Source organism: Lepeophtheirus salmonis, chromosome 6 (assembly GCF_016086655.4).
Source record: "Lepeophtheirus salmonis chromosome 6, UVic_Lsal_1.4, whole genome shotgun sequence".
NCBI lineage: Eukaryota > Metazoa > Arthropoda > Copepoda > Siphonostomatoida > Caligidae > Lepeophtheirus > Lepeophtheirus salmonis.
Window position 1 is genome coordinate 57,994,927 of NC_052136.2, and position 19,782 is coordinate 58,014,708.

The 19,782-nt window shown below is 29.8% G+C and overlaps 1 protein-coding gene and 1 pseudogene across 4 annotated transcripts in view; both read left to right on the top strand.

Moving 5' to 3' along the window:
- The first annotated feature begins 5,460 nt into the window (after window positions 1–5,460).
- Window positions 5,461–19,782, top strand: part of LOC121119657 (uncharacterized) — a 353,492-nt gene continuing 339,170 nt past the window's right edge. Inside the window, exon 1 of one of the 4 annotated variants that reach the window (XM_071889787.1) lies at window positions 5,461–5,869. The gene's annotated coding sequence lies outside the window, so the exon portion shown is untranslated. The remainder of the gene's footprint in view (window positions 5,870–19,782) is intronic. The other 3 variants (XM_071889783.1, XM_071889789.1, XM_071889784.1) reach the window with 3 other exon arrangements.
- Window positions 10,044–10,823, top strand: LOC121120674 (uncharacterized; annotated as a pseudogene).

A 19,782-nucleotide genomic window follows, 5' to 3' on the forward strand; every position in this document is an offset into this window, starting at 1 on the left:
TTTAAATACATTATATTATTGCCTAACTATATAATAGTGGTTGTTTCTTCTCTTAACAAAATATATTTTCAAGAATACTTAATATTCATTTTTTTGTCACTGATTTATTGATAATACTTCAAGATATAAAAAAAATGATTTGATTCTCATTTCCCCCCTTTCCAATATCAACTGCATTTTTTATTATTTTTTATTGAAGTATATACTGAGTGGACCATTAAAATATGAACAATTTAAACTTAAACAAGATATAATTTATGAATTAACAATATAAATTTAATACTATAAATAGAAGTATGTCTGAGCTCTGTTTATCATTAATGTAGCTGCCATTACCTGTAATGATGTCTTCCAGGCGGTGTCAGATGAAGTCCTCTGTCATGGCGCCCCAGCACTGGTTGACAGTGGCTTTGAGGTACTCGGTGTTTGAATGACAGACACTGCAGGCCTTCTTCTCGACATGAACCGAAGAAGTGTAGTCTATAGGAATGGTAGGTGTTCAAATTTCAATGGATCACCCGGTATATGAATATTTTTCCAAGATGTTATGGATATACATATACATTATATGCATAAACAATGATTTCTAAGCCTTGTCCTTCAAAAGACTATTTGAATGCTTCTACTATAACTACATAAACAAAAAAATGTATTCTAATTTTGCTTGAAAGTTATTTCAAGATATTCTAGCCATATTTTTTTAAAGAGCCTGACGGATTCAGATTTCAAGACCAATGCATGGTTAATAAAGGAGTGAGCAAAACAGACCAAATCCTAAGATTTTGAGAAATGTCCTACGTCATATATTTAATTTATCTTCTGGAAATATATAAATTGTCTATTCATATGATCATATGAATAATTGAATGTCATTAAATTTAGCTTTCAAATAAACAAGACAGTGAAGCGGTCCGCAAGGCCAAAAAAGTGCAGATGTCTTGGTTGCAAAATGTCCTATCTTTTGCAACCGAGATTTTGACTTTCAAACAGACCAGTCCTGGGCCCATGCAGTTCCTATTTCTAGGGAAGACAGAGCATGGGATCAGTGCCAAGTATCATTCGACTGTGGAGGCTCTAAAAAAGTCCATTATCTGTACAATGGTAAAGCTGGATCCACACGAGATTGCCCGACAGTAATTACTCTAGACGAAACTTGGATACACCATTATACGCCCAAACAAAAATACAGTCCAAACAGTGGACTGCAAAGATTTTCGAAGATTTGAAGAAGCAGTTACCATCGTGAACAATTATTTTGTAGAAAAAAACCACGAGTACTATTTGGTTCGGATACAAAGATGGATAAAGGGCCGTTGAGAGGTGTGAATATTTACAAGGAGACTATGTCGAAAAATAAAAGTAATATTCGGAAAAAATGTCTTTCTTTCTTTGTTAGGTAGGAAACTTTTTAGACTACCCTCGTATAGGGAGAGTAATTTTGGATTCCATGTTAAAGAAGTCAATAAATTTAACTCTCTCCGTATAAAATGTATAAACACACCCTATATATACATAAGTAACTCCGCTATTAATAAATTACACACAGTTTAACAACATCTTCTCAAATTTGATTAACTTCAATTGAAGATTCAATTTATCTTTAATACATGCTACAGAGCTTGACATTTAAAAATAGGGACGTTTTTAAGTACCTCAATTTATTAGTGATGGGACGATTCCCAAAAAAATTGTGATGCTGATTCTGATGCGATTCTAGTAATAATTCCCGTTGACGATTCCGATTCTTTTATATTTTAAATAATAGTTAAAATTCAATTTTGCTATAAAGGGCGTCCATAGGACTGACTATATATATATATTTTTTTATTTTTTTTTAAATTTTGAAAAAAAAACCTAAAATAGAATTATTCCAAAAAAACTTGAAAAGAATAAATTTCAGATATTAAATTTTTCGAAAAAAAATAATCAAATACACAATTGAATATGTAAATCTATTTCAAAAATGTACAAATATCCACTAGAGTGACAATTAAATCATTTTTTTATAAACATAAATGGCTTAGCTTAAAAAAGGCTTCCTAATTGTAGAAAAAACAGTTAAAAAAATTTAAACAGCTTGTAAAAAGTATTTTCTTGAATTTTTTGAAATTGTTTTCCAAAAAAGTTATTTTTTGTGAATACTACATATGTTAATCATACTCATTTACTCCAAGGTTAACTTATTCAAACGTAAACACTTCTGAGTTAAATAAATATATATTATTATATTCTTTCTCCAAAACAATTATTTATTTAGTATAGACAGTTAGTAGATGACGGCATACATTGTTTGTTCTATGGCAAAAAGATCTACAGATGATGAATTTATATCGTTTATGTATACCCCCATATCATTGTAAAATAATTTTTTCATCATAAATCTGAAACTACTGCTTGTCTATTGAGCTTTTAGTATTTATTTAAATATTTTTCTATTTTGTTAATGTCAAATTTTTTTTTTCTTTTGCATATATATATCCTTTGTTTCAAATCCTTTATATCGTTTGACATTTGGAAAATGACCTATAAAAACGAAAAATGACTTTGCTTCTATATATTTCTTATAAAAACCTCAAAAATACTATGTGTTATATTTAATTGATAATAAATTAACACACTCCCACTCCAAAAAAAAAAAAAGAAACCACCAGCCCATTCATTAGGATATTGTCTTAAATTACATACCTATAGAAAATATTTGGTCTTTTCTGAATGAAATGAGGCTACTGTGTATACTTTTTTTTTCTCTGAAAGGACAATATATTGATTAAAATATCTCATAATAAAGATTATGTCATCCCCTAACGGATGGGAAATTTTGTAGTATTAATATTTGATCCATTGGTTTTAACTAATAGTTTACTTAACAAGTTAACTAAATAAACAAAGATCACCGATTACTCTTCCATAGGTTTTGGTATTATATTGATCATCTCTTGTTACATAGTTTAATAATTTTTTTCACACTAAAACAACTACTGGGAAAAAGTTAAGACATGGTTCTGAAACATTCTTTCCTTCTATAAATTATTTGGATCCAAAGTTATTTTTTCCTGCAAAACCTTTTTCTTCATTAAATTTTCGAAGAATTCCTGATTCAAACAATTTTTTATAGAAGTAAAAACAAACATTAATCAGAAAGGACCTACTGTATCAAATTCAGAATGATCAGTTAAGGAACTTTTGGTTTCCCCAAAACTAAATTATTTAGGCCAATGTTTTACATTTTTTGATATGGCTACTTGTAAAAATTTGTTTGGAGATAATTTCAACTAATGCCAAGATAGACTTACCAACAAGATATTTTTCTATGGAACCTTTCTGGTACAAAAACTGTTCGAGGCATTCCAGATTATAATAGTTTAAAATGTTAATAAACGAAAAAACACTGTGTTTTGTGAAAAACCAGAACGATCCGTTAAGAAACCCACTCAACTGAACCACGGTTTCAGATCATTTCAACCTATGCTAAAATATACTTCACAACCCAACATTTTTAAATAGTCAAAAAATCTGTTAGAGAAATCCTAGATCATAATATATTTATAAATTTTTTTTGTCTAAATTACACTTAACATTCATTTACAACTTATTAGGAAATATGGTTAAAAGAATAGACAAAAAAAAAACAAGAATAGAGCTCCTCAAAGTTTCTTAATTTCTCTCTTTTCTCCCCCCTATTAAACTTCTCTCCTCTTGGCCAACCTTGTCCACCTGAACACGTTTAGTGCAGCCAAAATTAATCGGCTCGCGGGAAAACCATTATGGTACTGTGCTACAGACAACAAACACTTTAATTTGATTAAAACTTTCGAGGTCAATCACTCGAGATTGCTAGCTCCCCAAAAACATACAAGAGTTCGCGGTTAGATGGCTTCCTACGCAATTTGGACTCCACACCCTGTCTAATTAATTGTATTATTTACTTCAGGGGCTTGCAATCCTTTGAGATTATGTGTTATTGACTTTTTTTATATTACATTCTTTGCAGATTGCCCGGTCGTCCTTAAAGAGCCCTTCTATGAAAAATACCGGAGACGAGATAAGGTATTTCAAGAACATCTGTTTTGGTGTAAGGATAGAATTCCAAATCCGCTTGATGAAGTCTTTTACTATTTTTTTTTTCACTCGCAGCCTCTTTAAATTTGTCTGAGTGGTCTTGCCAAGAGATGTTGTCCCTGATCGTCGATGTGGCAAATTTGAAGGGGCCCACGTCTTTTTTTTCCTTATTGGATTGAATGAGTATTGCTGGAGTTGATTAGAGGATATACCCCTCTTGCATTTAGCCCATCTTCCACTGTCACTAACCCCAAATTATTCTTCACTTTTTCAGGTAGATATTTGGTAATCAGCTCATTTCCTTCAATGGGGGCCTCTAAAACTATAATTAGCCATTAAACCCTTTCTCCTGATTCAATCAGAACAATATTCATTTTTCTCATCAGCGACTACTGTAAATGATCTGCATACTTTTTACCTTCAGATTCTAGCATCGCCCTCTTTCACAGGAATCCTACATGTGGATCCCTCTTCCTTTATACAATTATTAACGAAAAAAAATACAAAAAGTGTGTTGTGTAAAAAACAAATAATATATGTTTAGAGACAAATTCAAGGGAACCAATATTTTAAATTATTGCATAAATCTATTAGGAAAAGCTTGAACCCAGCTAATTTCAACCTATGGGTAAATAGGCTCCGCAGTAAACCCCATATTCATAAAATGTTTACAGTTACAAACGAAAAATATTACAAAGAAAGTATTTTCCAGAAAACCCCCGACAATCCATTTAGGAACCACTATTTTATATTTTTGCATCAGTCTTCAAGGTTAAAACTTGTTTGGATATTTCTTAGCCTACTCCAAAACTAGGTTCCACAACAAAAAATCTATCTGTTTAAACCTTTATTCTCCATAAATATTTCAAGGAATCCCAGATTGAGAAAATATTAATACAGTATTAAACGAAAAATATTTAACAGAATCTGCGTTTCGTAAAAACCAAGACAGTCTGTCAAGAAATTTACTCCTTGGAACCATTGTTTTAGATTTTTTCATTGGCTTCCCAGGAAAGACTTGTATAGTACTCAAGTCAACCTATACTAAAATACGCTCTAGAACAGAAATTATATACTTTAGTAAATTTACGCAAAAATTCAGTCCAAAAATGATATCTACGATACCTACTAAAAACCCCGATAGTATGTAAACCCATTTCACTATTACATAATCCACTATTCATTACTGTCAGTTAGTATATCATGTGTGGATACGGGGAGAACTGAGAAGGAGAGCGGGAAATCTTACATTATTTTACGTAGTCGTCTAAGGTAAACGTTTGTATTAACTACTCACATGTCTTGCCATGAAAATACCGTACATAAGAAAATCGTACGCATATTTTTTTACTATGAGACTTTACTAAATAGAACATAGCAAACGTAAAATAATAAAAACCCGTACACACTCACAGACATTTTGAAAGACCCCTCGAGTTAAGGAAAAAGGAAAAAAACACACAGGAATGAACGTAGGAACGAAGCAGATGCTGATTTCAATACGTAGTGTTATTACTACTCATTACTACTACTTTAATGTAGTATTTCCCCTTTGTCAGTATACGTCATGATTGCAGTGTGAACAGACGGCTTTGTAAAAATAAGATATATATTATTATAAAAATACATAGCTTATATCTATATATTGTAATAATTTTACTGTGTTGTTCCACAAGTGATTTAATTTGATTTGTGTTTAAGTGAAGTGAGTTTTCGGTTTATTGAAAGTTTTATTACCTTTATATTATATATATATTGATATATTTTACAACTTTTTATGGTGTTGTTCTTTTTTTAATTACTCACCAAGGTAAGACAAGGCATTTAATTTAATAATAACCCCTTCTATAAAGAATACATCACTACTGTGACATTTATTTTATGGTACAATGCATGGGAATCCTACATATGCAGTCCTGAAACTCAAAGTTCTGAGATCTTTTCCCATATTACCCATTTTTATAAAAGAAGTCATTCATAAAACATGTCATTTAAAATTGAAAGTTGTCATTCACATTTGTTAATAAAATTCATAATTTTAAAACTTTTAACGGATGGTGGTACTTGGAGATCTTCATATTTTATGAAGTGGTACACAATGCACAAAAGTTTGAGAACCAGTGTGCCTTATTTGTAACAATAAAAACAGTTCAAAGCAGAGATGTCATGGATTCAAGTCACTAATCTCGATCCGAATAACCTACTGGAGTCAAATAATTGTTTTTATGTTAATCAAATGCACTCAAATCTTAAATAAGTCCGTCTTTAGCTATTTTCTTCAACCTCGAATCATATAAAACACGTCACTCACAAGTCCTTTTCGAGTTGCAAGACTAACATGAAGTACATATTTCTTTTTTGAAGGCTAATAATTATTTTTACTTACAATAGGGCCTATTTGATTATTAGAAATAAATTATCAAATAATCTTTCTTGTTCAGCTCTATCAAAATTTGGAGTGACAATGAAATTGCCATAGATCATATTTCTGCTTAACTTTAATCTCCCTTAAGAATATACGTATATATATGTGTAATATATATGTACCTTTGTGGATGAATATAATACTCTTAGGTAAATACAACTAAGATATTCTTCCTCACATGTTCTCCTCAACAAAGTTTGAAAGTCATGAATTATTTACATAGTAAGTATTAGGTTATGCATAGAAATCCCTAGACAGGTCTAAGATCGTTATAATATTTACTAATTTCGTCTAACTTTCGTCTGAACCGGTCTCGTAGTAAAATTTGCTGTACAAAAAAAAATTGGTCTTCATCTTATGCCACATCATTTTTTTTAAATAAATTTGAGGGGAAAAAAATTAGGTTTTTATAAAAAACCTAAAAAGAAATACTATATTTTTGACCTTTTCTTTTAGAAAACTCTAAGATCTAAATTTTAGTCCAGATTGGTATTGAAAAATTTACTTACCATAATAACAAAATCGATCTTGGACCAAGTCGCAACACTAGTAGATACCCATGTTTTTGTATATATGATTTGTCACGCAAAATGATGATCAAGGAGCACATTTGTTCGACTTCTAGTTAGATTATTCTGTTCTTCATGACAAAAGGTTTTATAATTTTTTTATTACTATTATTTTTGATGATTGTGATTAGAAAATGGCTGTAGGTCATATTCTTGAGGATTGAACTGCGTTTACATGGCATATACTCGGTAGTCCATTAAAATATGAACACTTTGAATTTTAAACTTCAACAAGATATGATTTACTAATTAACAACAGAGTTTCAACAAAATTAATAGTATAAATAGGTAGATGTGTGTCTGAGCTCTCCTAATCATTAACGTAGCCACCCTTAGCGGAAAGGATAACCTCCTCGCGACGGTAGAAGGCATGTGACCTGCAGCAGATGTAGTCTTCTGTCATGGCATCCCAGTGCTTGTTGACAGTGGCTTTGAGGGTCGTGGTGTTTGGATGATGTAGGGCTTCCCCTCGACAAGCATCCAAAAGGTGTAGTTGATGGGTTGTAGGGGTGGGGTGATGGGTGTCAAAAGCATCAAAAAAGAGTTGAAAAGAGTCTTACTACGGAGGAGATGGATTTCTTTCATTGCTGGTGTCAAAAGTAGCCTCTCTATCCTCACAAGACTCTTTCTCTCCACTTTTTTGATAGCTCTCTGGACAGTCTTGGTTCATACCCAGGGATCCTTGTATGGGCTCTCATGGACTTGAGGGTATTGGCCTGGGCTATTTTTTTAACCCCTCTCGTAACTCGTTTCGTTTAGCCTTTTTGACGAACTCTTTTTCCTCACGAACGTGTCGGACTTACTGACGACGTAGACGCTGGCCCTGGAGACGCCAAATGGCTTGGAGTATGCAAATGGAAATTCGTGTATCACGTTAAAGTGTCATTTTCTCGACTTGTACGTTATGTTGGAGAGCTCATGTTTGTATTGTTTTGTAACCAATGCCTTATGCTTTAATAAATCGGAACATGAATTAATTTTAATCGCCTAAACTTCATTAATTATTAAATTAGTATGTGTTCAGATTTCAATGGAGCACCTGATATAAAGTACTTTTTGATTAAACTCAACGTCTGAGTTTTAGACAGCTCTTACATTTATGTTCATATTTTCTTCTTCTACGCTTCTTTTTTAGTTTTTCATTAAAAAATATGACGTCAATACATATTTTTCCCTTCCATTTAACTATTTAATTACAGACTAATTTATATAAGTACATATTTACTAATATCTATTATTCTAAGTATATCCGACGTACCTACCTTTGGTAGGGCCACAATATGTGTCTCTTGCATTATATCTTTTTGTATATCTAAAACTTTTATGTATATGCAATACATATGTTGTTGATAAAAACCTGGAATTGCCACCTGTAAGGTCTTTACTGGATCAACTTTTTTGAGGGTTTACCACTATTTCTTTGATCCATCTACATTCTACCTTTAGCTTCTGCTCAAATTAATACTAAAATTACGTGATGTTTTTTTTACTTACATTTTTCTTGTGACATTACTTCAATAAACAAAATATTTATTTGATTTTATCAAATAAAAATTTATTTGCAAAAAATAAATATATATAAATTTTTTTGTGGAAATTTATCCTTGACCTAATAAAGCCTTGACTTGAAAATATGTACTTATATTTTGGTCAAGTGGATTAAGTGATATATTATCTTGTTTTGTCACTTTTTTAGAAATTTTCTTCTCCCACCAATAGTCTCTATATTGTGCAAATTTTAAGTAAAAATAACAAACAAATATAATATCGTTGTAAAGTTATAGGTAGGAAATACAATAGGTGTCTGGAATCCTCAAGTGTTGTTGCACCACAGAATCTTTGGTCTATGTCACTGAATGTTTTTAAACTGCCAACGTAATGTGGTATCAATATCAATAACTCAATTATAGACGAGTAATGCATCGAATACTAGAATTTCTGTATACATTCGGGGGTTACCCACATTTTAGAAATGTTTGCATCCGTGTTTTAATATATATGTATACAACATCATTGTGTACAATACTTGTGGATACAAAAATTAATACCCGAATTCGTATCTGAGGATTTAAATTATAGATATTTATTTTTCTTAAAAAAATATATATATTCTGCATTTTTAAATATTCGATTATAAAAATTCAGTGAGTCAGTGGTTCTCAAATTTAAAAAGGTTTTTTTTCTTTGTTTTTTTTACATGTTCAAAAAAGAAAGATCAAATATTCTTTATTTCTCTCTTTTTGCTCCATAGGTTTAGAAAAAAAACTTTATTAATGTTTATTTTTATAGGTTAGAGTAATTTATATCATAAGTAATGAATAAAAAATGCTAATTAATACTGTTTTGTTAATCCTTATAGACGAAATAAAGGACGTCCGTCTCATTTTTTCCTTTTTGATTGCAAAACAAATAATTATGATAGAGCACAAATCAAAGTATTTATTGGCAGTTTGTTTACTCAATAGACAACTTTTAATTCGATATCATTAAAAGAAAATAAGCCACGGAGACGGATCAAACAACAAACATATTTTGAGTCTTCTATATTTTACATTCCTGAGAGAATATTTTGTAGAACAGTAACAAAGGATGTAAGAACTTCAATTGAAAAAAAAAAATATGTGTTTTTTTCTAATTTATTTTATTTGACCAGTTGTGTGTAATGTTTTACTTTTATATTATAAATTACTTCCTGCTGATGTCTATGTAGGTGGCGTTAGATGAATATATATATATACATACTAAAGCCTATGATTCTGAACATCCTATTAATTTTTAATGAAACAATATAATTTTAATTACATTTTAAGTGTTTAAAATACATAATATAAGTAGATATGGGACGTTCTATGCATAGGATTATTCCTAAAACATTATATGAATAGGGCCACGTATCAGAGGGAGAGAAAGGGGCCCATAGTTATGTCACTTTTTGAGAATTTCCAATTATTTATATAACTTTTTTATATTTCACTTTATTGACCCTTCACCTTCAAAAACGTTGTGCAGAACCTGACTTAGAAATAAATTCAATATATTACTCTGAGATTCCCACCGCAGGCCTCTTTTAGCACAATTATGTTTGGTTGCCTTTCTATCTTCTACTCTATACTTAACAAATTATTTCATCAAAATGCTGTTTTTTGTTCTTCTAAGTATCCCACCTGATTTTAAGACTGAATCATCTGAGGGTCGGATTAATTTCCATGAATATATCAAAGACTCATATACTATAGTGTTTATTCATCCCGCTGACAACACCCCGGATTGTTCGATTGAGCTCGGTGAAGTAGAGAAATAAGAAGACAATTTCAAAGAAAGAGGTGTCAAACTTTTGAGTATGTCCTGTGTAACTGCTGAGAGTCCTAAGGGATGAATCAACGACATCAAGACCTACCATTTTATCTCAACATTCTTGTATACGATCCTCACGAATCAAAAGAGAGATATTACTTAGTTTTATAGTATGTTTGCCCCAGATGTGAAGGATTCTACGGTAGTGCATCTAACACCCCCCCCGACTTGTCTTTATTATTGGGTCCAATAAGAAATTAAAGCTTTCCATCCTTTAGCCCACTACTACTGGGCGTAACTTTGATGATATCATTTGTGTCTTAGACTCCCTAAAATTATTTACATATTTCTAAGGAGGACGCTAAGAAGTGATTCCCAAAAAATAAGTTTCAGTAATTTGCATCATGGAGAAATTATTTGTGTACAACACCTCGTCCAAAATAATTATAATGGAACGACGTAGTTCGATGGACAACTCGAAGATTCCTAGTTCAGATGGAGTAAATTTAATACTATAATGTTTACTTATTCTTAATCAATGCAAATCCATCTGACCAATTAAAGGAACATTACAAAAATAAAATAATAATGATTATAGTAAATTATACAATTACGTTATCAACAAATTGTTTTTAATAAATTAATCATAAATCAAAGTCTTTGAAAAATGGTTTTTCGTGTGTATCTATTTTCACTATTTTACTAATTATTTTGAATAAAAGATATATACTATTCTGATAAAAAACAAACTATTATTTTATCATTTTGAATTCAATTCTCAAATTTATTTTTTAGCGTGCTAGTACGCATGTCTACAACCTATGTTATCACAATCAGCAATTTTGTTTTGATAGTTTGTTTTCGACAGATAAAAGAGTTTGACATTTTTTGGTTTGCTCTGCAATTTTCTACTATAAAAAAAGAAAAGAAAAAAAACTTATGTTGAAATTCTTTTAAAACTTTTGAAAAATTGTCCATTCTTCTAAAATAATAATTTTACAAAATACTCAATTATAAAAAAATACGATATTTAGCATTAAAATAGGTAATACACGAATGCTCCAATGTTATACCGGCAAGAAAATAATACTTGTGAGCTAAGAGATGTCATTAAGATACGAACTCTTTTATAAAAATAGAGCAAATTCAGAGGGTTAGGTGTGAAAATATCCCTGAAACAACTTGAGTGCCTAATATTTTTTCTCCATCTTCTATACGTATTCATAATTCATCATATATTTTATTTATCTAACTTTCTTTTAACAATTGTTCCTAAAATTGGTCAGATGGAGATGCATTGATTTAGTGTTTGTAAAAGTTATATTATTATATTTACACCATCCGACCTGGGAATCTTCTTTGAAGTCCATATACATAATGTATATTTCCTTTCCGGACACAACCTATGAACATTGAGTTCAAGAAAATAATTTCTCCCGAGCGCGTTGTATGGTACTTAATTCGTTTTCCAGAACTAATTAACTATCAAGTTTCAAAGAATTTAATAATTTACCCACCCGAACGATCCGTATGAAAAATGAAAATGGGAGGATAGTTAGAAATGTCATAATTCTTTGTACATAAAACATGTCTTGTTAGATAATAATTGATTAATAATATATTCTCTATATATTTTAAAAAAAAGTTTTATATTGCTAAAATATCAATTTCAATCTTGGGATTACTAAACACACCCAGGGAAGTATCTTCGTTAGTATTTGAAGAGAATGGGTCAACAAAAAATTGAAATCTCTATTTTTTTAACATAAGGGAGGGAGGGAGTGGATTTGAAAAAGTTTGAGAAGCACTTGTAGTTTTGCAAAGTAGAGATTTCATGTTCAGGTTCAATTATCTACTTAAATGCTCTTAAAACATTGCCACTTGATATGTTTATTTCATACAAATTAAAGGCATCAGTCACATACCTTGTACTTGAGGATGCGTTTAAGCACAGACAGAGGTTTGACCTAAATAAATGTATGTATATTGTATGGGCAGTCATTTTGGTAAAATTTTAAAGAAACATTAGGAAAACAATCTCAAAGAGTTCAGGTATTTAAATATATATAATAATTAGAGGTGTACTGATACCAAAAAGTTCCTCCGATTCAAATTGCAATACCATATTTATGAACATATCCAACTCCTTATAAATATTATTTATAAAGAAATTACAAAAAGAAACAAGAATATGATATTCTTTTTTTTAATGCTTATTTTTTTATTAATTAGGGTCAGACGAATTAATCATAATTAGTTGTTAATAATTTTAAATTAAAATTATTTAAAAAGTTAGTCTCCCTTTGCGCTCAGAAGTTAATTTATTCATGATTGACCCATATATATTGCCTGCATTACTGATTAAACTTTCATTTTCAATGGATGGACATTAATTCTGTGAATCAGGTATATTATTATTCCATTTATTATAAGTTAAAATTAAAGAAATGATATTTTTATTCGGGCCCCTACAGGTAGAAGCTCCTTGTCTTAAGCCTAGTTAAACTAAACTACGAACCCCACTTCTTTAATTGGTTGACCATTTGAAATAATAAAATTAGAATTGGTTTTGATTAATAATGTAAATAAAATAATCATATCATAACTGGAGGTCAATAGGATATTATTTAAATCTGTTAATAAGTGACCCAAAAAGTCTTAATAGATCAATTATAAAAATAACCACTGACAAAATTTATTGAATCAAATCTTTCCTTTTTTTACATATTATATAATAAATGTATTGTGCAAATTGTATGCTTTTGAAATGTTTAAAAAAAAAATATGATCTCAATTATCTTATAGCATTGATCAAATGTATACACTTAACATTGAAACAAAATTAAGATATAATTGACAAATCATGTAATAATATATAAATTTTTTAATTCACTTGTTTAATTATCTTTTTTATGAATAATTTTTATTTTAACTACGTATAAATATATATTCAAAGTGTTCTACGATTCAGTAAGTTAACTTAATTAAAAAAAAAACCCAAAAAAAAACATCACAAAAGTTGCTAAGGCACATATAATAATAAAGCGTTATCAAGTATTTATCAAATAAATAAAAATATGGTTTATTAATTAAAAAATGTCTTTTGAAATTATTATTCAGATATATAATAAAATGAAAAAAGTTGTGAAAAAAAACAATTTTAAACTTTATTATTTTAATTTAAAGTTTTTTTTCTAATATATATATATGATAAAATTAAATTCTTCTATTTTTTTTGTATGTACAGGGTGTAAAACTATGAGCGTCACAAATATGATTTTTTTTTTATCAAACGCAATTTTCTCTCCAATCAGTTATCAAAATTAAAAAAAAAAAAAAAAACAGATCCTGAAATCTGTATGGGTTTTAATTTATTTTATTCAATAAAATCCCCTCCAGCCTAAGTAACAGTCTCTATATCAGGCTGAAAGCGTGAGAAGTTCTTTACCAATTGATCCCTTGTTGTTCGATCGTACCCTACACAATACAAAATCCATCAGATTCAGATCTGGCAAGTTAGGAGGCCAAAAGTCCGACAATATGAAGTCATCAAATTGTCTGGGAGTCTTTTGATACTTGGAGGCGTGGCAGGGAGCTGAGTCCATTACAGGTATCAAATTCTTTCCTAACCTTACAAAAGAAAGTCTTACTGCGTTTCAGAGATCAATTTATTGTTATATTGTTGCTTCCGGGCAGATTACAAGGTGGACTCCGTGCCTTTTTCAAATATTTGGGACAACATATTTTAAATTGATTCAATTTTTTCCTAATGGCGTAGGTTTGAATAACCTATATAATAATAAAAAGTCAGCTTCCTAAGTACCTGTGTTTTCCCTAGAAACTGCGACATAGACAACTTGTACACCCTGTATTACTGTATTAACATACAGAGCGGGATAGATAGAGCCTCAAAAATTAATGATTTTTGTAGAAGAAATATCTGATAAAAGAACGATTGTACTCGTATGTAATAATATTTATTTTTGTATGCAAAAATAAAATTACATTCATAACTACATAGAGACAGTGGTAAATATGGAGGAAAAATTAGGGAGGAGGGGGGGAGTTGAAAGCAAAAAAGTATGTAAAAGAATCAGACCGTATACTTGAAACAACATACAGACATTCATGTTATACCTTGATTTGCCAAGAAACTAAGACATTTTCTATACAAAGCTACATATTGAATGTTTTCTTTGAATAGTTTTTCTTATTTTTGTTATTAATCTCAATTTGTGTGTCCATGTTGGATCAATTAAATAGATTTATACTCTTCAGGCTCTGTGCAAGGGAAAATAGGAACATATGTGTGGTGATAACATAAAAGCAAGCTCGGAGACTTTTTTTTGATGTATCCGTTGATATGAGTACTATAATTTATATTGATTCAAAAAATTGATAAAGTCCTTAAGAGCCAGGGTTTTTAAGGTTAACTGAACATGAATAAATTCAGATATTTTGATAACACTGATCATAAAAGATACTGCGACGTCATGACGTGAAAATTATTTCTTAAACAAGAGTGTATAGGTATTCACGTTGCAAGAATAACAAAAATAAGAAAGAGATTAACTTGTTAACCAATTGAAATTGATTAGATTAATGATGTCAAAATTTCGATTTAAAGTCCAAATACCGCATGATCAAATTGACTGAACTTGTATATAATGGGTTCATGTAAAAATTAAAACAAAAAATAATTATATTAATAACTTGTTAGACAGTTTTTCATGGTTTGAATATTGTATTTGACTCTTTAAAAAACCATTTTCGGTTTTTCATTGAAGTAAAAAACTTATAATGCGGGTTTTCTCTGTTTCATCAAAAAATTCCCTGCTGGCTTTTATGTTATACCCCCTCGTATAAAATTTTAAAATAAAAAAAATTCAGAAAAAATGCCTTGTTAGGTCGTAACCTAACAAGGCATTTTTTCTGAATTTTTTATATGTTTTTCATAGTATTTTCCTTATATATCTACATACTTCTCCCAGCGATGCTCCCATCTCTGTAACCCGTCCAAAGAGTACTTCGCGTTTTTCTCTGAAAAATGCTTGTTGACGGGACACTCGTTTGTTTTTTGCTGAATTACGTGTCAGTAATAAAAATAAAAATTAGCATATACTATATATTGTATTAAAACACCGATTTATTTGTTGGACCAATTTTGACCAAATTTTTCAATGTGACCGATCCAGTATGGACTTCTTTAAAGAATTGAATTAGTTTGGTCCAACAAGAATTATAACGGTCTCAAACCGGTCCAGGATTTCAAGACCAAGCCCCAACACTAATATGTATACTTAAAAAATAAAGGTCATTATTGCGTTTGGGAAATGAAGTTAGTAGCTAATGTACAAAACCCTATTTGAACTTACTCATACTCTACATATAATAATCTGCATCTAGTTATTTCGTATATTCATCTCTTACCAAATGAAGACAGTAACAAAAAATATAAAACAACTTTAAACGAAGAAGAAAAATATTCTTTTCAATGTAATAGGTAGAGTACATCAGCTTTTTTATATTATAAAGTACCTCGTAAAGTATTCAAGTCAATGTATTATTTTTAAGTAAAAAAAAAAAAAATTTGGCAGTATCACTATTGCAAATAGTGCAGTGATGAAAATCCTTTATATAATGGGTATGATAAAAAAAAAAAAGAAACTGAAAATCAAAATGGTAACAATTTGACGAATTTTTAGAAGAGATTTGCTACAATCAGCTGAGGCAAAGGAGGGGCGGGAGATGAAAATAAACAAGGGCATTGCCAAGAATTACTCTGTTGTTTATCCTTAATTCTACTCTCAGTACAACAAGGACTTACAATTATAACTCGACAACAATTCCTCAAAGTTATTCTGGTTGTTTTTTTGTTTTTTTTTCAGTCAGGTTTTTAATATAATTGAATCTATTTAGGAAAGGAAGTTCATTACTCAAGAATTACACTTATAATGACAGCTCCTAAGGAAAAGTTAAATCTATTCTTCAGATTACCTGGGAAAAAAAAAAAACTGGCCAGATAAAAGAATCACAGGATTTACATCACTAGTCATATGTATCAACAAGGGCTTCTCTTCTAGGATCCTGTTGTCCCAAGATTTCTCGGGAAATCCCACATTTTATTGTTTAATAATATAAGCTTTATTTATTTTGCGTATAAAACCAATAAAGTAAAATTCATTAAATTAATTTGATCTAAGGTATCACTTCTTACTGTTTTCACGATGTATACTTTGGAACAAATGGACTCTAGTGCTACGCAAGGTATCTTTCAACCCACGAGTGGGGCTCAGTTTTTACAATTATACAAGCCCTAGCTCTACAAGAAAAAAAATCAGCTCGTTCATAACTTACTATCTAACGTTTTTTAGTTGCGGGTCTCATTGGGTTTCGGAACTCCAAAAAGTGGAACTAGTTGGCTCAAAAAATTTAAAAAAACTTGCAAATTATTTCTTGAATATTGATAAAATGATAGTTGGTGATATAAGTGTAAGACTAGCTTAAAATGTATTTTTTCTTCGAAAAGTATAGAAAAATACTTAAGCTAATTATCTAGTTTTATTCTATACTTTCTTGGGATCCGGCTCATTTTTCTGGAAATGATAAATCATAGTATTTTCTTATGTTTATAAATTTTGTTTGATGATGTTGGTCGGATAATTTAGATACATATATAATATGTTTTATTATGGTCGTGAATGAGTGAGAAAATAAGAATTTGTGGTCATAGAAGCTTGTCCCATGGATAGTTTCTGTCTTTTATAGACACATTATATATCTTCTTGCAAATAGATATTATTGTTGCTGTTGGGAGGAGGGGGGGATAACAGATGGCAAGAGGCAACAATATTTGTGCATTGATCTGTGAATTTACATATTACTTCTTTTTTTTTTCTATGGAGGGGATTGTATTTTTTTTTAGTTATATTCAATTGATCAATTTGCAATCTCCAAGTTATTTAAATTTTAGAAATACTTGTAGTTGTAAATTTTTTTTTATTTTGGTATTTGCATATCTGCATTTTTAGATGTTCAATGCATCAATGGTATCTATATAAATGGTGAGTGAACACAAAAATAATCTGGAACAAAAAACAAGAAAAATGTTCGATTTATTTCTTACTTTATTTATATATACATACTGCCCAGTATTTCATAGACATATTTCAATACTTTATTGGTTTTATACTCAAATTTTGGTTTATTGATACCCAAGAACGTTAATTATAGTTTGTACTTTTCATTTGATTTATTAAACTTAGTTTGGCCCTCATACGGCCTTTCCATTCATTTATCATTTTTTCATTGTTTTAATAAATTTTTGCAAATTAAATTGGAATTTGGGGCGTCTGTAAGGGATTAAACAAAAAAATTTGCTGATAGAAATTTACAATAACTTATCAAAGGATACAAAGTTAATCCAGACTGATATTTTAAAAATCCATTTTTTGGCCGATTTACGAGATGGTAGATATATCAATGGCTTTTTCAAATACAAATTCATTGGAAAATCCTTCATTACACGTAAAACGTCACCAAATTTTGTTAAATCTGTCAAAAAAAAAAAAAAAATTAAAAGTATACAGTTGTTTCTTATTTTTAGCATTTATACATGGAAACAATATACAGTAATTTTGATTGATTTAATTTAATTAACTAGAAAAAAACCTGAATAACTGTTTTATTTGATTTCCTTTAATATTTTATGTGCCTTTACTTTGTAAAGCAAATAATGGAATATGTCTCAATGGTGGTATTTTTCTATAGATTGACCACAAATGAAAGTTATAAAAAAGTTTAGAAAAAGAAATTCCTTCTTTTGAAATTATTTTTTGTTTGTTTGACAAATATGATGTAATCTTTCCTTCTTTCAAGTTAAAAGAATACATTTGCTTAATAGCTGTGCGGGGAATATTGCGGTGTATCTCCTTGTACCAATGTTCTATTGCAATTACATAGGATTTAGAATACCACCCTCTATCTAATTTAATTGTTCAATCAATGCATTTGGTTTGTTAGGTCATTCAATGTGATGGTAAATGAATCAACAAATGATAACGGAAATATCTATCATATACCAACTTTGAACTATTTGAATTCTCTATGTTATAAATATATATAAACACGTAAAGCTGTAAATTTCTCGCCAAACATAATTCCAGATGGTTCGTAAATATATCAAACCTATGTTGTTGTTTTAAAAAAAATGTTACTGCGTTTGGGCTTTAAAATGTAGCTTGCAAAAACAAAAGTATGCAACAATTAATTATTTCTTTAAAAGTTTCATGTTTAATGAGGAACAGATGCGTGTAGTAATTTTCATTAATGCTACATGGGATTACTAAGTATAAAAAAGGCTAAACATGAACATTGATTTGATTATTTGAAAAAAAATGGAGTCAACAATTATTAATTGCTTATACAAGAGCTGGACGCTTTACAACCATATATTTTGAATCAATGAAATTGATTTGCACGCAACACGGATATTTTTTATGCATCATAAAATACTAAAAACCCATACATTTACTGCATCATATCTGAGCAACTTTTCTGTGAAGAGGCCATAATAAGGAAATCGCAATTTTTAAAGAAACACATTTGTAACTGTACAATTTTTAACATTGTATTTATTAAAATATTAAATATGTAAAAAAAACAATAATTTAGTATATTGTTTAGCTAAAATTATAGAGCATCAACGAGAAAAATAACTAAACAGAAAATGTTGCAGGATGGTGCATAAATTCTATGTCTAGTGAATAAACGCTTAAGTAAACTATGCTTATGACCTTATGGTTTTCCCCACTAGTATACCCAAAATATCAATATTGTGTCTATGACGAGGTTGAGAGACACCATCTATTTAGTACCAGGAATCCAAGACGACCGAGAGAAACGAAGAGAAGGCGTGGCGGAATAATGGAATGATTGTTTTTAATAGGAACACATGTATAGTCTTATTAAAAACATTAATCAATAATACACTGACAACCATAATCCATAAAGGCCATTTATACTAATAAAAGATCACACAGTACTTTACACACATCTTAAATAGTCATAATAATAAAAAGAAGAGGGGAGATAAAAAGGGAAGCATTCACTACAATCAAAAATGCATTGCTTAAAGTTTTCCACTTTTATTCTTCCATATTACCAAACGGAATGTTGATTAGTTGAACTCTAATAAGCTTGTGCTGATATTTAAACAGTTCAATGCTATTAAATAAAAAATAGTTCTACAGAATGAGCTAACCTCCATATGATCATACCTTTTTCTTTCTTTATTTATTTGGAGGAAAGTTTTAGAGATTTAAAACCACTGGGTTGATCTTATTGACTGGTACGCTTTTTATTATTTTCAATTTTTGAAGAGTAATATTTAAAGGAGAGGCTTAGTGAGGAAATTTATTTTACAGGGACCATCTA